The sequence below is a fragment of the Dama dama genome, chromosome 33, assembly GCF_033118175.1.
Source record: "Dama dama isolate Ldn47 chromosome 33, ASM3311817v1, whole genome shotgun sequence".
Lineage (NCBI taxonomy): Eukaryota > Metazoa > Chordata > Mammalia > Artiodactyla > Cervidae > Dama > Dama dama.
The window spans coordinates 45667421-45691344 of record NC_083713.1 but is presented as its reverse complement, the minus strand read 5'-3'; the positions used below and the strand labels follow the sequence as shown (position 1 = coordinate 45691344).

General features: G+C 38.8%; 1 protein-coding gene and 1 pseudogene across 6 annotated transcripts in view; one reads left to right on the top strand and one right to left on the bottom strand.

Moving 5' to 3' along the window:
* The window catches only part of FMNL2 (formin like 2), a 326152-nt gene that overhangs the window by 189992 nt on the left and 112236 nt on the right, over positions 1–23924 (top strand). The gene's annotated exons all lie outside the window — the stretch shown is intronic.
* On the bottom strand, positions 428–1601 carry LOC133051284 (ATP synthase subunit d, mitochondrial-like; annotated as a pseudogene).

The window sequence follows — 23924 nt, the reverse complement described above, 5'->3', positions numbered from 1 at the left end:
TTGGGGACACTTCACTTCTGAGCTAGGTACCAGCTAGTTATTTCAAGTCTAGAAGGCTCACCCTCTAAAGTTAGACTGTGTATATTATGTATTAGCTCTTTGACTTTGGGCCATGAGTGTCTTGAGGGGGGTTGTGCCCCTCTCTGCAACCCCCGCCACCCTGGAAATTCCTGGGAGTGTTGTAATTCCTAACTCAGCTCCCTTGGGTCTCTGCTGTGGGACAGATTGTGGGGAGCAGAGGCATATTCTGTTCCTCAAAGGTAGATGGTCCATGTTCCCTAAGGAATAGATGTCTGCAGTTCTCATGGAGTTTCTGAAGCGCCCATTGTATGTTGTTTCACTTTAGCTCCTAAACTAAAAGAGGATGAGGACACCATCCTCTCTTCTCCATGCTATATTGAGCCCTATGAGTAGATAGAGGCTGAAGAGAAAGCTTATTGCCTAGGATCATGAGGCAAAAGAATAAAATTTTACTGATACAGTCTTCTTCCTTCAATAAATATTAACCTTCAATAAATATTGCCTAAGTCTGTTATTGCCAGGAAAAATGATTTTATGATAGTGAACAAATAGTATAGTGATAATTAGCATAAAGGAAAGGTAACCACACAAATGAGAGAGATCCAAGGCAGGGGGTTAGAAATCCTGGGTATGACAGGGAGCCTAGAGCACAGGCAAAGGAAGGTTGTCTTGGGAGGTGGTTTCTGTCTCCAGCATACCGGAAAGGAAAGCCTGTTGGTGATGGACATTTCTAATAGCTGTGTTCTTCTCAGCCCGTAAGTAGCTTCATAGAGTTGGTGATGAGGTCTGGTGGGGATCTTGAGACAGGGGAGTAACAAATCAGTTATCTTTTTTTTTTTTTTTTTACCATGTAATTATTTTTAATGTTCAGAGTTTGTAATTCAAGGGCCAGAGCTTTCTCCCGCACCCGAGCTTATAAGCTCTCAATTGGCCTGTGAGGCCAGTAGGGATACTTCTTCTTGTCTAATTTGGTTTCTGGGAAGACTTCATTTAAGTCCTCAATGGTCATCTGATCAAATGGAATTATGTTCCTCATCTTCTCCAGCTCTTTCTCATATTCCTGAATCCTGGTCTTTGACTGAGTCAAAAACTCAGCACAACTTTTCACATCTTTTTCTTCAGTATCCACCTGGGCAGTATATTTATCCTCCGGTATAGGAACCTTCAGGGCATTAAACTTCTCAAAGTGATCCACCAAGCCAGCCTTTGCCACGTTGGCCTTGTAGTAAGCCCAGTCGATGGCAGGTGGCTTCTCAGGCAGAGTAGCCAACCTGGAGGTTAGGGTCTCATTCCAGGACTACAAGGAGTTAGCCACGGCCTTCTGGTTTCGAGGGATGATCTCCCCGAAAGCTACCCAGTCAATGATTTTTAGAGCAAGTTTCCGTCCAGCTATCTTGAGATCCTTCACCGACCCTGGGCAGCCCGCAGTCCACAGCAGCAGAGCCAAATCAGTTATCTTAATGTTTCTGAGTTTCAAATTCTCCAAGTTCAGGTTATTATTTCCCCTCAATGTTAATACGCCGGGGTGTGGACAATTGAGCTACTTTATCTGTTCCTCTCTGGTGGTCAGTCTCACACATGCTGACAGCTGCAAACGGAAGTGGCTCTGTCAGTTGTGAAGTGGCATATGTGATTTGTTAAAAATAGTGAAATGATCATAAGTATTATTGCCACTGACCAACATTTAGTAAGCAGCTTTTCTTCATAAGAGTTTTGTGTTAAATCTTGAAAGCAGTCATACTTATTAGTATCTCCATTTGACATACAGGGAAACTGAGACTTAGAGATTAAATCATTGCTGAAGGTCACACAGCTGTTATGTGGTAAAGGGGTGTACAAGTCTGACCCTGGAGAATATGTGCATTCTGGGGGCTGTTCCCTTAACCACTAGCTCTTTACTTCCTTCCTTAAAAAGTGCTAAAGTGTGTGAATGATATACTAAAAATAAATGTAAAAATACATGTTATCTCTATTTCTTCAACTTGCATTCTGGTATGCTTTTCTGAGATCGAGAGGAAGCTGGGAGTTGTAAAGACAGGCACTAAGCCACCATTATGGTGAACTACCATTTTTGGTTAACTGTTATTGTGGGAATTGTGGGCAGCAGAAAAATGGACTTTCTGTCACATGTAGGTAACCCATTAGTATGTTACCATACATTAATTTTGTTTCTCCTATGTATATTTGTGAGGTGAAAGATAAAAACCATGAGTTTAGAGTATTCATAATGTAGTATTTATATGGCAAATATAATGTGTTGGTATTTGTTGACTATCTGTTATCAACAGGAATTATGTCATATGTATTTTTGGTACCTATCTATATATGTCAGTGGTACCTAATCTGATAGACACTCAAAACACATTTGCTTTTGTGATTTCATTTATATGAAATGTCCAGAATAGAAGAATTCATTGAGACAGAAAGTAGATTAATGGTTGCCATAGCCTGGGAGTGGGGAATGGGCAGTAACTGCTAATGTGTGCTGGTTCCTTTTTAGTGTGACAAAACTTAACAGCAAATTACATAGTGTTGGGAATTACATAGTGTGATGATTGCATGGTCTTGTGAATATATTAAGATTATACACTTCAAAAGTGTGAATTTTATGATATGTGAATCATGCCTCAAAAGAGACATTTTCTTTTACAGCAACCAGAGATAGGGAAAGAAGAGGTGTGGAAAACTCAAGAGAAATAACTAAATGTGTGGATTTTCTTTGGATCCTAATCTGAATAAACCAACTATAAAAAGACTTAGAGAAAATTTGGGGTATTTGACTTGTGACTCCAAAGTAATTATTAGATGATTCCAAGAAATTATCATTGACTTTGTTGGACTTGGTGTTGGCATTGGATTAAATAAGGATCTGTCTTTATTTTTAAAAAATGGTGTACTAATATAGGGGTGAAATTATATGACTAGAGTTTTCTATAAAAAACTTCATCAAAAAATGGTAGATAAAGGAAATTTGGGAAAATCTTTAGTTGAATCTTGGTGGAATATGTTAGATTATAGTATAATCTCAACTTTTGTGAATTTTTGAGCATGTATAATACAACATTTAAAAACAAAGATATTTGCTATTTTAATGATCTTCATTTTTTCCCCTCATCTGTAAAATGCAGTTAATACTAACATTCTTAAACTATTTTGAAGATTGGAGGTATGTATATAAAGTATATAGACTAACCCTGGACATTTAGTAAGTGCTTCATAAATGGTATGGCTGCTTTTGTTGCTGCTGAGCAGCCCAGGTAATACCTGTATTGGACCCATGATTATTTTTAGTGTCAATTTGTCTTAAAAAAATTCAGGAAAATTTACTGTGTTGAATCAGTCATCATGTTCTACAAATATACTTTACGATTTAAACACATGGCAGATGATGTAGTCAGGAAAAGCCACAGCTATAGATTTTCAGTCCAAGAAAATATCAACATGAACATCTTTTTTGTGAAGTCTTAAAACAGTGACCATGGTGTTCTGTCATTGCTGCCTGATGCACGAGCCATTCTCTGGACCCTGAGGCTTTGTGCACAATAGCATACTAAATACAAATAATAGTTTTATTTCTTTTAAAGCAAATAATGAAGATATATTATCTGTCATTTTAAAATACATGTTATAGGCAAGGGGTGCAAAGTGAAATTGGATATTAAAGAAATTTAATTCTGAAAGGAAGTATGTGAATATGAGTGTTGGAGGACCTAGGGATAGGTTACTTCAGGTTTTAGTCCTATGAAAAATTATCATGTGGACACTGTGAGTCATGGAACTAGTCATGTTTCTCCTTTTTCACCCTTGGCTGCCAGAATGCTCAGAGCTAGGTTTGTGGTCTGCCCTCACCCAGCATACAGTATCTTAGTGGGCTGTGTTCTGTTTGCCAGTCTTATCTCATGGCTTCATCAAATTTTTCCTGCCCCCGTTTTTCCTCCACACTGATTTCCTTACTTAAAAAAAAATATTGTATGGAGCTGTAAAGTTTGATGAATCTTCTTTTTGAACAAGATGAACACAAAACATATCCAATTATTGGTGAATAAAAATTATGTTTTCACAGATAATAACTTTAAAATTTTCTATCTGCTGTGGGCATTGCGCAGATCTACTGTTTTCCTTTAAGGAAGTGTACACAGAGGGTCAGAATAAATGTCTTATCGTGATTCAGCTTTGAATTCTGTTGAATGCAGTTCACTGTTTTTTTGGAATCATCAATTTTTTCATACTTTCAGGTGGTTGCATTAGACTGTCACTTATTTTGTAAGTCTTTGGATCGTTCTCTTCCACCAAGGGGCTTCCCTGGTAGCTCAGCTGGTAAAGAATCCACCTGCAAGGTAGAAGATCCTGGTTCGATTCCTGGGTCGGGAAGATCCCTTGAGAAGGGATAGGCTACCCACTCGAGTATTCTTGGGCTTCCCTGGCAGCTCAGACAATGAAGAATCCTCCTGCAATGTTGGAGACCCGAGTTCAGTCCCTGGGTCTGAAGAGGAGTAGATCCTCTGGAGGAGGGCATGGCAACCAACTCCAGTATTTCTGTCTGGAGAATCCCCATGCACAGAGGAACCTGGCAGGCTACATACGGTCCATGGGGTCACGAAGAGTCGGACATGACTGAGCGACTAAACACAGCTTCCACCAAGAGTGAGTTACTCAAGGGAATGGGCCATGTTTATTGGTGCGCCTCCACCACCTGGCTTAGTGCTTACTGAAAGTGTGTTGAATGAAAGAGAGAATAGCTAAATAATGTTTGGGGGACAATGGACAAGAAAGAAGAGAAGTCAGGAGGAAGAAGGTAGAAATGGCAGACTGGAAGAATAGGTGTGCTGTTTCTTTATCCTTTTCACCTTCCTCTACCTGCTGATATAATTTGCTTGTGATAAGTGAAACTAAACTTCACTGCTCAACTCTGGAAACTTTAGTAAAGAGGGTAAGGTACCTGATGTAGAGAAGGAAGAGTTTATATGGGCATATCTGTGATGAAGCTCCATCTCCACCTCCCATGGTCAACTGAAAATCCAGTTCTCTGGCTGATTTCAGGAGCAAAGTAAAAATTCTTAAGAGAGTAAATCTCAAAGAATTTTCAACAATAACAGTATTTCAGCAGTATCCATTAGTCCTTTCCTAGAATTACTGCATAAATGTAAAGATGACTGGAACTTCACCAACATCACCTAGGTCTCAGAGGTTAGAAATGGGAAAACTATGTAACTCTGGTGTGCATGGGAAGATAGAAGCTGAGAAAAGAGAGGCTTTCCTTTTGGGTTTTGGATGGTGTGAGGTGCATGCCAGAGAGCTTATTTCTGTGCTGTAGTCAGCAGGCAGAGTTCTATGTGGCCATCAATACGAGGACTCAGTGGGGGCACAGAGCTAGTTGTATAATAGCCTGAGATGACAATGTGAGAGTTAAAAGCTGGACATGCTGAGTTCTTGTGGCAACTGCACACAAAGCTACAAGCTGTGTAGCAGGAAGAGCTCTTTCTCCTTGGTCTTTTTACCTGGGCAGAGAGGGAAAGCCCTCGCTCATGCTCCTGTGCTCCCTAAACGCAGACCCTGTGCTCCCTAAACACAGACCTTGTCCTCCCGAAACACAGACCCTATGCTGTATTGGTTGGCTTTGGGGTCTTGACTGTTTCCCAGGCATAAAGGGTAGAGGCTGCACATACAGACCTTAGAGATATGGATGAACTTAAGACTTTAAGATTATTATATGTGGAAGGGTTGTTAGAAGTCATTTAAAAGAAAATTTAACTGTACTGGATCATATGAAGTAAAGCAGAAGTCTGTTTGCCTTTCCTATCTGTTCACCTAACTTATTTTATAGTTGATGAAATGGAGGCTCAAAAATATAAATGACTTGGCCAGTGCCAAGGCCACTCTGGCTACTTAGACAAGAACACCAGTTCCAAGCTTCAGTCATGAGTCTTTTTAGTTATTAGAGACCTGGAAACAATACATTGAAACAAACATTGTGGTATGTAAGGGGCTATCACCAAGGCTTCATCCTGTGGCTTCTCAGGCGATTTTGGTGTGGAAGGGAAATGACCTATAGAACTTGGTGGTGGTGGTGGACTTCGTTCATAAGTTTCCTCTGCTGGGTAAGTGGAAATGGTCAGTCAGAAATTCAGGACCTTGCAGATGACTAATACTGATGGGTATAGATTCCGTGTGTATAATCCTGTCCCCAAAATGTTAGCAGTACCACAGCTGAGCTGGGTTAGAAAGCTTTCCTGTGACTTTGCTGGGGACTGCACAGTTTTGTTTTTTTGTGGGGGGCAAGGAGTCGGGGGCTGGTTTGGCACAGCTCTACCTTGCCCCCTAATGGCTGGCTCTTGCTTGGCATTATAACCTAGCAAGAGACGGGTCTTTCCTTCCTTTGCTTGTATAGAATGATATGGGAGAAGATTAAAAACAAAAACAAAAAAGGGGAGAATGAAGAAGTGGCAGGAAATCATACCCACTTAGACTCAGCTTCCTGTGTTTAACACTTCAGGGAGATCAGATTGCAGCTCTCAAGGCTTGGCATGTGTCCTGGTCAGGAATGGGGAAGGCCCTTCCTGCCACTCAGCGGGTGCTGAGCCAGGCCAATGGCTCTAAGGTACTCCAGTGTGCTAAGGTACACTACTGCACAAAGGTACTCAAGTGTACTCAGCTATGCCATTACAGTGAGAGTAATTTTCTTTTTAAAAAAATAAATTTATTTATTTTTAATTGGAGGATAATTGCTTTATAACGTTGTGTTGGTCCCTGCCATACATTAACGTGAATCAACCATAAGTATACATATGTCCCCTCCTTCTTGAACCTCCCTCCCACCTCACATCCCACCCTACCCCCAGGTTGTCACAGAGCACCAGATTTGAGCTCCCTGCATCATACAACAAATTCCCATTGGCTCTCTATTTTACATATGTTAATGTACATGTTTCAGTGCTACTCTTCCAATTCATCCCATCCTCTCTACCCCACTGTGTCCACAGTCCGCTCACCACATCTGCATCTCCATTGCTGCATTGCATCTAGGTTCATCAGTGCCATCTCTCTAGATTCCGTATATATGTGTTAGGTAGCTTTATTTTTTTTTTAAAAAATTATTTTAATTGGAGGCTAATTACTTTACAATATTGTGGTGGTTTTTGCCATACATCGGCATGAATCAGTCAGAGGTATACATATGTTCCCCTGTCCCAAACCTTTCTCCCACCTCCCCCGCCATCCCATCCCGCTGGGTCATCCCAGTGCACCAACTTTGAGTGCCCTGTTTCATGCATGGAACTTGGCTGGTCATCTGTTTCACCTATGGTAATGTAGATGTTCCAATACTATTCTCTTAAATCATCCCACCCTTGCTTTCTCCCACAGAGTCCAAAGGTCTCTTCTTTATATCTGTGTCTCTTTTGCTGTCTTGCACATAGGATCATTACCATCTTTCTAAATTCCATATATATGTGTTAATATACTGTATTGGTGTTTTTCTTTCTGACTGACTTCACTCTGTATAATAGGCTCCAGTTTCATCCACCTCATTAGAACTGACTCAAATGTGGTCTTTTTAATAGCTGAATTCTACTGTGTATATGTACCACAACTTTCTTATCCATTCATCTGCTAATGGACATATAGGTTGCTTCCATGTCCTAACTATTGTAAACAGTGCTGCAGTGAACATTGGGGTACACATGTCTCTTTCAGTTCTGGTGTCCTTGATGTGTATGCCCAGCAATGGGATTGCTGGGTTACATAGAGTTCTGTTTCCAGTTTTTTAAGGAATCTCCACACTGTTCTTCATAGTGGCTGTACTAGTTTGCATTCCCACCAACAGTGTAAGAGGGTTCTGTTTTCTACACAGCCTCTCCAGCATTTATTGTTTGTAGACTTTTTGATGATAGTCATTCTGACTGGTGTGAGATGGTATCTCATTGTGGTTTTGATTTGCATTTCTCTGATAATGAGTGATGTTGAGCATTTTTTCATGCATTTGTTAGCCATCTGTATGTCTTCTTTGGAGAAATGTCTGTTTAGTTCTTTGGCCCATTTTTTGATTGGGTTGTTTATTTTTCTGGTATTGAGCTGCATGAGCTGCTTATGTATTTTGGAGATTAATTCTTCGTCAGTTGTTTCATTTGCTATTATTTTCTCCCATTCAGAAGGCTGTCTTTTCACCTTGCTTATAGTGTCCTTCATTGTGCAAAAGCTTTTAAATTTAATTAGGTCCAATTTGTTTATTTTTGCTTTTATTTCCTTTACCCTGGGAGGTGGGTCATGGAGGATCTTGCTGTGATTTATGTCAGAGAGTGTTCTGCCTATGTTTTCCTCTAGGAGTTTTATAGTTTGTGGTCTTACATTTAGATCTTTAATCCATTTTGAGTTTATTTTTGTGTATGGTGTTAGATAGTGTTCTAGTTTCATTCTTTTACAGGTAATTGACCAGTTTTCCCAGCACCACTTGTTAAAGAGATTGTCTTTTCTCCATTGTATATTTTTGCCTCCTTTTTCAAAGATAAGGTGTCCATAGGTTTGTGGATTTATCTCTGGGCTTTCTATTTTGTTCCATTGACCTATATTTCTGTCTTTGTGCCAGTACCATACTGATGACTGTAGCTTTGTAGTATAGTCTGAAGTCAGGCAGGTCGATTCCTCCAGTTCCATTTTTCTTTCTCAAGATTGCTTTGGCTATTTGAGGTTTTTTTTATGTTTCCAGAAACTGTGAAATTATTTGTTCTAGTTCTGTGAAAAATACTGTTGGTAGCTTGATAGTGATTGCATTGAATCTACAGATTGCTTTGTGTAGTATACTCATTTTCACTGTATTGATTCTTCCAATCAATGAACATGGTATATTTCTCCATCTATTTGTGTCATCTTTGATTTCTTTTATCAGTGTTTTATAGCTTTATATATATATGACTTTTGTTTCTTTAGGTAAATTTATTTCTAAGTATTTCATTCTTTTCATTGCAATGGTGAATGGGATTGTTTCCTTAATTTCTCTGTTTTCTCATTGTTAGTGTATAGGAATGCAAGGGATTTCTATGTATGTATTTTATGTCCTGTAACTTTACTATGCTCTCTTGTCTTTTTTAACACAACTGATCCTACCATTTGAATGTATTTAATCATTAAGAATATAATTCTTTTTAAACCCTTCACTTAATTTCTAATACTGTTTCTTTTGAAAGACAAGGAAGTTACTAACTGGATAACTTATTAAGCCACTTTGCCACTAGAGTCAAATTTCCTAAAATATTGAAGAGCATACATATATTTTTGTTTTGTTTTGTTTTTTAACTCTTCATGTTCTGTGAGCCAGTTAGAGCTCTTTTGTGCAAGGTAAGAAAATATTACTGGATACCAGTAAATGATTTTTTATGGACCATCAGATTCCAGATCATGAGGGTTTGTCCTTGGAGCCCCAGGGGAATTAAATGAGGAGTGATGAGAAAGGATGGAAAGGATGGGTTGTAGCCTGCTTCAGTGGCAGCTGCCAAGTTAGTCATTGGAACAGCATATGGATGACAGAGGATGAGATGGTTGGATAGCATCACTGACTCAACAGACATGAGTTTGAGCAAACTCTGGGAGACAATGAAAGACAAGGAAGTCTGGTGTGCTGCAGTCCATGGGGTCACAAAGAGTCGGACATGACTTAGTGACTGAACAACAGTAGGTAGCATAGACAGTAGGATAGAAGCTGAGGGAAAAGATAGTGATACAGTCACAGTCTTCCCCTTGCTCTGTTCCCACTCTTCTTGCTCCATGACTCTAGGTTTAATCTGCCTTCAGCCTCCAACCCCACGTTCCAGGCTTTGATTCTGTATTTAGTACCACTCACTTCATTGAGGCTTTCAGCTGTCTGCTCAGCAGACAGCCATCTCCTCTGCCTCTCCCCCTTGATTCCTCTGGCTTGCTGACATTATTACTGTATTTAATGTTATTTGGTGTTAAATTGTTTGAATTTCTGCTATATTTCCCTAATCCTGCAATGTGTTGAAGTGCTGTTTATTTCAAAATCATTATAGGTTTTGGGATCTGTTTCATTCATTTTAAAGTCTGTCTTTCAAGCCTTTAGTATTTTTCTTTTACTGTTTTGCTTGTTTGGTCTTGCCCTTCTGTGCAGTCCTTGTTTTGACTATGCATTAGTTGGATTTTTTGTTTGATATTTTGTTTTCTAGTTTACCTTAAAAATTAACTGTGCATCTTATAAAAATGAGAATTTTCTCTTGTATCCAAATAAAGTCACCACAATTAAAATGAGTAAGTAATTTCTTAATTGCATCTACTGCCCAGTTCATATTTCACAGTTTTCTTAATATTCTTCCCACGTGGTTTTGTTCAAATAAAAATCTAGTCCAGAATCAGGCACACATTGCATCTAGTGGTTATGTTCTTTGTTTCTTTCAATCTAGAACAGAGTTTTATTCATGATGCTCATATAGTAAAGTGACCAGGTAAGTCATTTTGTAGAAGGTTTTGTTTCCTGCATTTACCTGGTTGATGAGGTGTCTGAGCTCCTGAATTTCCTGTTAACTAGAAGTTAGTTGTAAAGATATGGTAGATTGGTGTTGAACATCTTTTGACTGGAATATGAGACAAATAATGTCTACCTCACCATTAGATAATAAAGGTCAAAGGATCAGATGACAACCTGATTTCTCTGTTGTATAATTATGTTTTCACTCATGCAGAAAGGAATCTGTGGGCTGTTATTTTGGCATTACATATCCATCTTGTTACCTGTCAGCCTTGTACCTCATGAGTTTTAAAATCAGTTACCAATTTTTGGCTGAATCAGTTTCATTAAGAGTTGCAAGAGGGCTCTGTAACAACCTGGAGGGGTGGAATGGGGAGGTTCAAAGGGGAGGGGACATATGTATACCTGTGGCTAATTCATGTTGATGTATGGCAGAAACCAACACAGTATGTAAAACAATCATCCTTCAATTAAAAATAAATAAATTTAAGAAATTTAAGAAAAAAAATTTTTAAAAAGACTTGCTCTGAGTTTTTAAAATTTTATTTCCCTTCAACATTAAGCCAGCATCTAGCGTTTCATCTGGTATTGGTTTACCCTTGAATATAATTATCCCTGTAATCCTTTTCCTCAATTATCATTTCTCACAGTAAGGCCTTAGTTTGATACCTCAAAAGGTGACAAATGAGTTCTCTTTGGCTTCCTTTTGTGAATAGCATTGTGAAGCCATGGATTTTCATAGTCAGTATGTTTCAGTCATTGGGGCTTTTTTTTTTTTTTTTTTGAGGCTCACATTAACAGCACTTTAACATCTGAGAACTCCTTCGTGCTGGCTCCTCTGTCCTTTTGATATGACCCTATTAATTCTTTAAGCTGGCTTTATGGTGCAAAAGTCATTTCTTAGGAATAACTTGTACTTTCCTTGCACTAGTCCTAGAATAAGACATTTCTCCAAGGAGCCCTATTCTTTTGCCTGGGGGCGGGGTATTAGAAGTTGTCATATTATTAAGTTGTCACAGCTGCTGGGTGAATTTGCTTTTCAGTTTAAGTGTCTAGACCTTGAAAGTGTATGTCTAAACATTGTAAGTTCATACAGGTATTTTCCAAATTAATTTTTATAAATTAATTTACTTATTTTTTATTTTATAGTTATCATTTATTCATTGAAATATTTTATTCCTAATATCAATAATTTGTCTTCCTATAATATTTAAAATTTCAAAATAACTATCAATATCATTACTAACTAAAATATTACTAACATTACTAAGTGAAGGCTATTTATTTTTTTGTACTTTTGTATCCTCAGAATGCATCCTATTAACGATGTCCCATGTACTATGATTTAAAAGTATCAGCACTTGATGTTGATACCTTTTCTGTTATTAACTTCTAGTATAAGTTAGAGTTCAGTTCAGTCAGTCGCTCAGTCGTGTCTGACTCTTTGCGACCCCATGAACCGCAGCACACCAGGCCTCCCTGTCCATCACCAACTCCCGGAGTTTACTCAAACTCATGTCCATTGAGTCGATGACGCCATCCAACCATCTCATCCTCTGTCGTCCCCTTCTCCTCCTGCCCTTAATCTTTCCCAGCATCAGGGTGTTTTCCAGTGAGTCAGCTCTTCACATCAGGTGGCCAAAGTATTGGAGTTTCAGCTTCAGCATCAGTCCTTCCAATGAACACCCAGGACTTACCTCCTTTAGGATGGACTGGTTGGATCTCCTTGCAGTCCAAGGGATTCTCAAGAGTCTTCTCCAACACCACAGTTCAAAAGCATCAATTCTTCGGCGTTCAGCTTTCTTTATAGTCCAACTCTCATATCCATATGTGACCACTGGAAAAACCATACCCTTGACTAGACAGACCTTTGTTGGCAAAGTAATGTCTCTGCTTTTTAATATGCTGTCTAGGTTGGTCATAACTTTCCTTCCAAGGAGTAAACGTCTTTTAATTTCATTGCTGCAGTCACAATCTGCAGTGATTTTGGAGCCTAGAAAAATAGAGTAATGCTAGTTAACACACAGATGCTGTATTAGATTTCTGGGACTTCCATCACAAATGACTATAAACTCCATGGCTTAAAACTACAGAAAGTGTTTTATCACAGATCTGGAGGCCCAAGAAGTCTGGAACTAAGCTGTCTGCTGGGTTATGCTCCCTCCAAGGCTCTAGCAGACAACCCTTCCTTTCTCTTCCAGCTTCCAGTGGCTGTAGGCATTCCTTGGCTTGTGGCTGTATAACCCTAGTCTTTTCGCATGGCCTTTTCAAACTCTTCTTGTGTCTGTTTCTTCTCTTCTGTCTTTTATAAGGACATTTAGCATTGGATTTGAGCCTACCTTGATCCTCCAGGGTGATCTCAACTCAAAATCCTTAACTTCACTGTATCCACAAAGACCCTTTTCCTAAATATAGTCACATTCACTGGTTTTCGAGGTTAGGATATGGGCATGACTTAGGGGTTGGGGGATACCATTGGACCCTCTATGTAGATACCAAGACACTTAATGATATACATAGCAAGCTTGTCTTTCACATAATAATCCAATTTAGTACTGTTGATCACGGGGTGTTAAATTCAACATTATTAATCAGGGACCCAGGTAAGGTTGTTTCAACATAGAGTTTCAGCTTTGCAATCAAAAGACAAAAACGAGGTGCACACCTGGGGAGTTTTTTGGACCAGGCTGTGGCAAGTGTTGTTGTTCAGTCATGTCCTACTCTTTGTGACCCTAGTAAACAGCTAGCCTCTGCTATGCTTACCAATTTTGATAGTCTGATAGTTTAATTCATTTTAGATTGTATTCAACTTAAAATTTTTAATGTATTCATTAGTTTATCCATTGAGTACACATTTAGTTGTACAGGTGAGGGTAAGAGTAGAGAGAGGATATGAGTCTGAGTTCTCTCAAAACAGATGACCTCATATTTGGAGTTGGAAAGAACTCTAAATGGTTAATGGTTAATATTCAGTTGGCCAAAAGGTTCATTTGGGTTTTTCTGTAAGATGTTATGGAAAGACCCGAATGAACTTTTTGGCTAACTGAATAGTATAATGCCAGTCTATTCTGAGGTCCAGCAGGGGACCAGGCCAGACATGATTGGCTTTGGGACATGGATTTTTGCCAAATTTAAAAAAAAAAAATTGTCTCTGGGTTGAGATTTTAAAGGGACTGTCCTTTTCTTGAAGTCTCCAAACTAGAGGAAATGTATTGAGTTAGTTGCTCATAAAAAGAAGACACCTTTCTTTCAGTTTCCCTCCAGAAAGCAAAGTTTCTCTTCCATTATGACTTACTCCAGGCCTCCAATTTCTTGATTCTGAAACACTGGAGAAACTGTCAGAGGAGCAGATGCCAACCCTCTGTATGGTGAGCTTTCTAATGTTTAATATCTCTGGAGTCATGGAAAATTAAGGCTGGACCCAGGAGCCAGTTTCCATCTTCCCTCTTCCAGAGGTGCCCTTTGTCATACAATTTTTATAGTGAGAAAAGATGCTGGCCTATCCCACAGGGATTGAGAGAGGAACAGAAAATGGGGAGAAGGTCAGCTAAACAAGGAGGGGAGATTGTTTCTTTTTAAAGGAATCCTTTTTGGCAGCTTGATGTGAATGCTTTCTCAGAAGTGCTATTCGGCATGAGCCACCAGAGCAAGAGGGCTGCGGCTCAGTCTGATGTGAAGAGTTTATCTTTTGCCAAAATGAACATGAACATCACAGTGCCTGCCTTCCTGCCTGTGAATACAAATGGAATTACAAGTCCCCTGAACCCCGCATCCCGACCCCCACCTTAAAACAACTAAATTGCCTGAGTTGACTCAGACAAGTTGGTTATGCTTTTTGAAGAAAACTTTATTGTATGAGCACCTTTTGTAAACTTGGGAATCCTATTACAGGAAACGAAGACTCAGAGAGTCAATTTAATGTGTATGAGCTACAATGACCTTGATCTCTGATATTATCTTTTAGGAGGTAATTTATTTATTAAGGTATATTAGCCAAGAATTTCAACCAGGAAGTACAAATACTACTTTACATTATTTTAAGCCTTGGATATCTAGCTCATCACCTTTGCTGTGAAAGGTTGTTTTTGTTTAATTTTCATGAAAAAGATAAGTCAAATGACTTTTGGGAAGTTATCCAGCAAGTGGTTGAGCTGATACTAAAAAAATGCTGAAAATTTTTATGTTCTGAGAAGCACCATAATGGTTGGAAAAGTTTTTTGAAAAAACTGCCAGTGGATGACCTGGATCACCATGTGATTGTGGCCCTTTTCATCAGTCCATTCATCAGTTAAGTGATTTATTGAGTACACACTGTGAGGAGTGATGAGCTGGGTGCTATGATATTAGTGGTTCAGAAAACATAGCGCTGACTCTTTTAAAAGAAGAGCTTGAGGAAAGAATAAGATATCATCTTAAACATAAATAATAAAAAGATTGTTTCTCCAATGGCTTAGCAGTTAAAGAATCCACCTGCAATGCAAGAGACTCTGGTTCAGTCCCTGGGTTGGAAAGATCCCCTGGAGGAGGAAATGGCAACCCAGTCCAGTATTCTTGCCCAGAAAATTCCATGGACAGAGGAGCCTGGCAGGCTACAGTCCATGGGGTTGCAAGAATTGGACGTGACTAAACACATACAAGCACAATGAAAAGGTTTAATTTATTTCTTTTACATTTATTTATTTAGGCTGCATTGGGTCTTAGTTGCAGCACATGGGCTCAGTTGCATGTGGGATCTTCGTTCCCAGACCAGTGATCAAACCCACATCCACTGTATTGTAAGGTAGATTCTTAACCATTGGACCACTAGGGAAGTCCCAAGACTAAATTTATAGCAGAGCTTTCAGTCCCATATTCTCCCCTACTTATCTGTAGCATTCACTGTAGATCTTGATAACTTTTAATTACATGTTTTATTTATTTATTTTGCTTTAAAGTGCACTTACTTTATTTATTTATTTTTTCATTTATTTTTATTAGTTGGAGGCTAAAAATTACATGTTTTAAAAGAAGTTATTTTCTGAAGTCACTGAGGAAATTAAGGTATCTGTTATCCTTATCCCTGCCATAGTGGTAAAACAGCATTTTAATTTCACTTAAATAGCAAAAATAGGAGTTGTTTTTTTTATTTAATAAATTTATCTATTTTTTAATTGAAGGATAATTGCTTTACAGAATTTTGTTTTCTGTCAAACCTCAACATGAATCAGCCATAGGTATAAGGAACTGGTTTTGATTTCCAATTAGACTGTAGATGTTGTGGGTACAAAGAGATAGAAGGAAAGTGCATTAGAAATGTGGTTTGGGTTTATACATACAGCTGTATGTAGGGCCAGAGATTGTGTATATTCTGTATCAACATGGCGGATGTTAGCTGTGGACCAGACCATGGTTTGCAGCATCTTCAGGTAGTAGAAATGCCATCATTGTGCTGAGATTTGTTACCTCTTCACAAAAACTTTGATCCAACAACTTGACTAGGCTGTTGATGTATGGGCTCATAGTTTCACATACAACGTTCCAAGTCCATCTAAGATCCTATGAAATAAACACCCATAATAGATGTGTTATTGTATTAATATATCTGTCACAGCTAGCAAATGTTTTCAATGATGACCGATTTCAAAGGAGCCATATCCACATCCCTTCTTAGCCCATGCTTGTCAGGCACTGCCTGAGAGCCCGATTTAATGACTAATTTTGACCATGTGGATCACAGATTGAAACTATCTGAACCTTGTGATCTGAAGATTAAAAGAAGGGCTTATTAGAAAGAAGTGGGTATGTGTGTTTATTATGTTAAATTAGGAAATTGGGGAATATCTAAAAAGAAATCATAAAAGACCCAGCTGGAGCTTAGTTTTAAGATTTAGGTTTTCAGGTTGGTAGCACATGTTACTTTTATTTTTATGTTTTAAAAGGTGAATATATGTCCAGGAAATAGGGATGTGTGTTGGGTTGCTGCAAACTAGGGCAGATTGGATAAGGATGGTGGATAAAGCAAATCTCATGAAATGTCAGTGAATATAAAGTAATAATTTGAGGAATGCTGGTACATTCAGACCTTGATGGAAACAGCTGTGACACAATTCCCAGAATTTTTATTTCTTTAAGTAGAATTATGAATGACTTATGTAGATATTTTGGAAATTATAAATCCAAGAGGTCTACTCCAAGGACCCCCTTGGAGTGCATTATTTATTACAAAAGTATTAATTGGCAAAGTTGACTATTTAGCTTGTGGATTTCTTTTTAACTATGGCAAGTGAGACCAACAAAATATCAAGAATAGCTTTTAGAAAGAGCTATGAAGAATTGATGCTTTTGAAGTGTGGTGTTGGAGAAGACTCTTGAGAGTCCCTTGGACTGCAAGGAGATCCAACCAGTCCATCCTAAAGGAGATCACTCCTGGGTGTTCATTGGAAGGACTGTTGCTGAAGCTGAAACTCCAATACTTTGGCCACCTCATGGGAAGAGTTGACTCACTGGAAAAGACCCTGATGCTGGGAGGGATCAGGGTCAGGAGGAGAAGGGGACGACAGAGGATGAGATGGCTGGATGGCATCACCGACTCGATGGACATGAGTTTGACTGAACTCTGGGAGTTGGTGATGGATAGGGATTCCTGGTGTGTTGCGATTCATGGGGTCGCAAAGAATTGGACATGACTGAGCGACTGAACTGAACTGAATTGATGCTCAGTAACAAAGTAAATAAGTTATTAAATAAATTACTTTGAGCTACTGATTTTTAATCATCTTTACTGAGGTATAATTTATATACAACAAAGTTTACCAGTTGTGCTTTCTGAAGTGGCTGGACCATTTTGCATTCCCACCAGCCGTGTCATAGAGTCCCAGTTACTCCAGATCCTCACAGCCCCTTAGGTATTGTCTTTTTAATTCTATCCATTTTTATGGACACATAACGGTATCTCCCTGGTGGCTCAGCTGGTAAAGAATCTGCCTGCCATGCAGGAGACCTGGGTTTAATCCCTGGATTGGGAAGATCCCCCTGGAGGAGGGCATGGCAACCCACTGCAGTATTCTTGCCTGAAGAATTCCCATGGACAGAGGAGCCTGGCGGGCTACAGTCCATCGTGTTGCAAAGAGTTGAAAATGACTGAGGGAATAAGCACAGCACACAGCACAGTGGTATCTGGAACTGTGATTTTACTTTTCCTTTTCCTAACGATGAATATCTTTTTATGTGCTTATTTGTCGTTTGTGTACTACCTTTGTTGAAGGATCTGTTCAAATCTCTTGCCTATTTTTAAAAATCAGGTTGTCTTATTATTGAACTGTTGAAGTTTTTTTTTTTGTTGATACATTTATATTTTATTAGAAAATCAATCAAAACATCCAACTTCGAATGACAGAGTAAACAAATCGGTAGCGTTATGTTGGAGCTGATGTCAAATAATCCGGAAGTATCAGGTCCTACTTCCAACTTTATGTAGAAGTTTTTAAAAAATATATTCTGGGTACAAGTTTGTCACATATATTTTACAAATATTTTCTCCTAGTTTGTGCTTTGCATTTTCATATTCATAAGTATCTTTCAGAGAATTAAAGTTTTTCTGATAATCAGAATTTATTTATCTTTTATTTTTTAAGTGGTTCATTTTTGTAGCCTAAGAAATCTGCATACTTAAGTCAGACAAAGATTATCTCCTATGTTTTCTTCTAGAAAATATATGGTTTTGATCTTTATGTTTAGTCTATGATCTATTTTGAGTTAGTTTTTGTGCATGGAATGAGGTAAGGCTAGAGATTCACTGCTTTTTCCCCATATGTATATATAGTTATTTTAGCCATTTGTTACATAGACTGTAGTTTTTTTCTTTTTTTTTTTTAAGACTGTAGTTTTTATATGAACCACCTTGGTATCTTTGAAAAACCAATTGGCTATATGTGTGGGCCTATTTTTGTTTTCTCTGTTTTGCTTCCCTGATCTTTATTTCTATCCTTTTCCCATTCAACACTCTTGATTACTGTCCTGAAATCAGTAGTATGAATTTTAAAGCTTTGTTCTTTTGTAAAAATTGTTTTGGCTATTCTTTTTTTTTTTTTTTGCAGTTTTATATAAATTTTAGGATCACCTTGTCAGTGTCTAAGAAAAACCCTGAAGTCTTTTGATTGAGGTTGCAATGACTCCAGTGATCAACTTCCGAACTGATATCTTAACAATACTGTATTGGTTCTTCACATCTATGTATATGGCATCTCTGTTTATTTAGGTCTTTAATATCTTGGAATGTCTTGAAGTTTCTCATGTACAGGTCTTGCACATATTTTGTTAAATCTATCCCTAGGTATTTCATGATTCTTAGTTCTATTTTAGGTGATACATTTTAATTTTTAAAGATTTATTTGTTTATTTTTTGCTGTGCTGGGTCTTTGTTGCTGCGTGTGGGCTTTCTATAGTTGCAGTTAGCCGAGGGCTACTCTCTCTTTTGGTGCATGGGCTCCTCATTGAGGTGGCTTCTCTTGTTGCAGAGCACAGGCTCTAGGTGTGGACTTCAGGAGTTGCAGCACGCCGGCTCAGCAGTTGGGGTGCCCACGCTTAGTTGCCCCATGGCATGTGAAATCTTCCTGGAACAGGGATTGAACCTATGTCCCCTGCATTGGCAGGCAGATTCCTAACCACTAGACCACCAGGATAGTCCAAGTTATACATTTTAAAAATGAAAATCTCCAGTGGATTATTTTCAGAGAAATATTGTTTCTGAACAGCCTTTCACCACTTCATCGGTCCCCTTTTGCAGAAATGCTATCTATAGCAATACATTTATCAAAGCCAAGTTCTACAGTAGACCACTATCTCAGTGACATTTGTGATGTAAATAGTAACAATGGGAAAATGTTGATGTTTAGTATACTGAGCTTGATTCTTAGGTATAAGTCTATGCCTGAGTAAATGAAAGAAATTGGTACGGGAATGATTAAGATCTGGTAACTTTTCCTGTATTTTCATCCTTATGTTTTGTTTATAAGAATGTTTTCTTTGTGGTACCAGTCACTTGTTGACATTATTGGCAGCTTCCATCTTCATCTCTTCCTATGCTGTCTAATTTGAAGGTTTACTTATATGAATTACACCCTTTGGTTCACCAAGCACCTATTGAGTCCCCGTTACTCCAGATCCTCACAGCCCCTTAGGTATTGTCTTTTTAATTCTGTCCATTTTTATGGACACATAGCGGTATCTCCCTGGTGGCTCAGCTGATAAAGAATTCTGAAATTCTATGAATTTTACCCATGTATTTGCACACTGTTTGAATTGGGGCAAATGAAGTTTCAGAGAATCCAGATGGTATAACTTACAGTCCGGAAAGTGTGAAAGTGTAAGTTGCTCAGTTGTGTCCAACCCTTTGCAACCCCATGGACTAGCCCACTGTGTTCCTCTGTCCATGGAATTCTCCAGGCAAGAATACTGGATTGGGTTGCCATTCCCTTCTCCAGGGGATCTTCCCCACTCAGGAACCAAACCCATGTCTCCTGCATTGCAGACAAATTCTTTACCATCTGAGCCACCAGGGAAGCCCCAAATGAAAGTATTAGTTGCTCAGTCATGTCCAACTCTTTGCGACCCTGTGGACTGCAGCCTGCCAGGCTCCTCTGCTCCATGGAATTCTCCAGGCAAGAATACCGGAGTGGGTGGCCATCATCTTTTCCAGGGGGTCTTTCTGACCCAGGGATCGAACCTGGGTCTCCTGCATTGCAAGTGGACTCTTAACTGTCTGAGTCACTAGAGAAGCAGAAAAGCAACTCTTAAAACAAGAGCTTCCAATGCTTTCACATTCTTGAATGATTGAAAAATATTATTGCTCTATCTGCATCTTGAGATACACATTTTTTTCTATAAGAAATCTAAGACTTACTCTCTTTTTTTTCCCCTGCCCTGGTCAGGATCAGAACTATTATTTATTTTTTCCCTTCTATATCTTTTATATTTGTATGATACATGGTTAGCTTAGGAGACTTTAAAATATCTTCAGTGTGTTATTCTTGTTTGGAAGGCATCATTAAGTAAGGTTTTGGGGGACTTCACTGATGGCCCAGTGGTTAAGACTTTGCCTTCCAATGCAGGTGGTACGGTTTGATCCCTGGTCAGAGAGCTAAGACCTCACATGCCTCGCAGCCAAAAAACATAAAGCAGAAGCCATATTGTAACAAATTCAATAAAGACTTAAAAAAAAAGGTTTCAGGAATATGTGATAATGGAGGTAAAGGGTTTCATATTCCCATTTTTCAGATGAAGAAACAATAAGGTGTGTTTATACCACTTGTGTTTTTATAGGAAGAGTTTCCCCAGGGATATTGGAAATTTTTCATGAAAGCGTGGACTGTACCGGTAGTTTTATAATGTAAGTCTGTGTCTTTAAACCTAACTGAAAATATTCCTAAGTCTTTGCTTACCAAGGATATGCACATTCCCTTTACAGAGTGAATAAAGAGAAGGATTCAGCTATCCAAGTTGGAAGTATAATCTAAAGCTATGATTAATGAACTTTAGTGGCAGAAGGCCTACTTGGGGAATTTAAGAAACTACAGATTCCTTAGTACTGTGATTGGGTCAGGAGAATTTTTGTGATTTAACAAGCATCCTCAACCTCTTTAGATGCAGGACTTGGTTGTGTATATTTTAAGAAATACCAGTCTAGAAGAAAGGAAAGCTGTGGCTCTTGAAGGGACAGAGCAAAGGATTTGAAGATTTTCTTGAAGGTTTTCCAGTATAAATGCAGACTTCCATCGCTCTGCCCATTCTTAGATCTTCAATAACAATAACAGTGACATCTGCTCTTACTGAATACTGCTACGTGACAAGCAGTCATGGTTCGTCTTTGCTTAGGACAGCAGAAGATGATAAGCTTTATTAGAATGGCCTCCTTTCTTACAAATTCAATTCAAATACTTTAAATAGGAGGAAATGATGAACTATGAATAGGCTTAAAGAAACCAAATTAATACTACATATTAGGGAATGAATTATAGGATGTTTTGATTCGGAAAGACCTGTTGAGATTGAAGAGACTTTTCCTAGTCTAAATAAAGGAAATCATTTGGAAAAGTCTCATCAAAAGTTATTTTCAGTCTGAGAGCTGTAATGGAACACTTGGAAGGTTGTCCTCTCCTCTCAGACTAGGAAAATGATTTCATATGCAGAGCTGAAGAATGCTTCACAGCTCTCCAAGAAACTATGGCTGTGGAATGAATCTGACATGCTGATTAGTCTAGTCTAAGGGCAGAAATGGCCAACTTTTAAAGTCTGGAATAGAGAAAGGGGAGTTATACAGTATTAACTGTGTTCTTCAACTATTTAGAACTCCTTGTAGGCTCCCTGTTGTCCATTCTATATGCACACATTTGCTTATTATTTGACATCTGTCTTTGTCCTTTCCAACTCACTGTTTAGCTCCTTTGTGCCACTGCCTTTCATAAACTGCATTACTGGAACCTAGCTAAAGCCCTTGAAGTTGCTAGCACACGCCCTGTGCTTCTCTGCCTTTATTTTCACGTTTCCCCATCTGGAAATTTCTGTCTCCTGCCTCTCATACCGTCCCAGGATATCTATATGCTGCGTGTCCTTCAAAATGCAATTCAAAAGCCAGTTTCTTCAGGGAGGTTCCTTTGATCATCTCGGTTGGAAAGAGCCTTACCTTTCTTTGAACTTCCAGAGGATCACATATGGCTCTTATCATATTCTACTTTGTATTACAGAAGTGTCTGTTGTATCTCAGATGAGATTTAACGCTTTAGAATCAAATTTGTTTCGTTTTGTGCTTTTTGAATGGTGTTTGCATAATATGTTCTGGATGAATGGAAGAACAAAATGACCAAAAAAAAATTTTTTTTTTCACTTTGGCATCTTTAATGTTAGTGCCTGGAAAAAGGAGACCTAAATGTGATGGCAAGATTTAAGATGTTCAGAGGCCGGGACTTGTCTAGTAAAATGTTTTCATCCAGTAAAAACCACAGGGATCCTTCTAAATAGTAGCCCAGCTGGCACTAGCTGCCTCTGGTAGTCGTTAGACAAAATTAGAATTCCACGTGAAAGTGCTTTCTTGGCTGTGTATTGTTATAAGTAGGTAGAGTCTTAAAACTTTTTCTTTGTTTTCTCTTAACTGTCCTCCTCTTTCATGCACACACTTTCTGTAGGTGGGGTAGTGGTCTGGCAGCCTTTCTGAAGTTTCAGAATTTTTTTTTTCCTTTTTGGGGAAATAAGGAATGTACTTTTTCCCTCGGGGACTTGGATACTCTCAGCTTCTTAGGGGAATCCGGGTCTGTGTGTGTGAGCTTTTTCCCTGTGTGTGTAAGTTGTTACCCTTGTGAGAGCTGAGATGTTATGGCTTACCTTAGTCCCTCTGCTTAGAAACCTGGTTTCTGGTCTTGGCACCTGCTCCCACGCACCCACGCACTGGTTCTTGGTCTCTGCTATATCGTGAAAATCACTTCTGTCTATGTACAATATTCATGTGATATTTTATTTCTGAGTTTTCTCCTCACCTACTCGTGTCAGTGTTCTCCATTTTAGAGGGTAAACCCTTTGAGGACATAGGTTATTCCTGTCCTTGTAGCTCTGAAGAGTCTTGAGCACCAAGCTAAGTCCTACAAATGACTACTCACTGGCAGCAGTGATGCTGATTGTAATTAGAGCTCATTTAGAGACAACAGTTGGCTTACTCAGCCTTGGGAAAGGAAGCCCAAATACTTTCAGCTAGGAAGAAAAATCATTCAAGCTTAGAGAGCTTATGATGTGCCCAAAAGCACACACACACAAAAAAACCCTTTGAATTTTCACCATCTAAATTTATGACAGGAGCAGAATAATGAAACATTAATAATGGCATAATGATGGTGATGTCTAATTTGTCTCTAAGGGTGTTTAAGCAGTTTGTATAGCTTTGCTTAATCCACTACTGAAATAGAGCCGGTGACCTGTGACTGTTCCAAACAGGGAGAAAACTCAGCACGAAGTGTGTCCCCCATGAGCCATTCATTTCCTAGAGACTCACTATAGTGTTTTTTTTTTTTTTCCCCGTAAACTTCATAATATGAAGGTATAAGATAAACTTGAATGAAATTCTGTTTGATTTTGGAGTTGCTTATCCAAATAGAATTTATGGAGCGGAAATGCTTATAACATGCTTGTTGTAAGTCCAGCCAATGCCAAATTAACCTCAATTAAGTAATTTCTCATATAATTATACACATGGATGGAGAGGATGCAAGGGATCAGAAATATACTAGGTGAGTGGAATGTCCAATTCCAAACCTTTATGCAGAAAGGCTTTCAATGACAAACTTTATTAGATTTAGGTGGGGAGAGGGCAGCATGGAGGGAGGCCCCAGAGAAACAGTTCAGCTGGTTAGAAAGAATCTAAGGCTGCCTGTCTGTGTCTAATAGAGAAGGCCATGTTGTAGCATAGCAG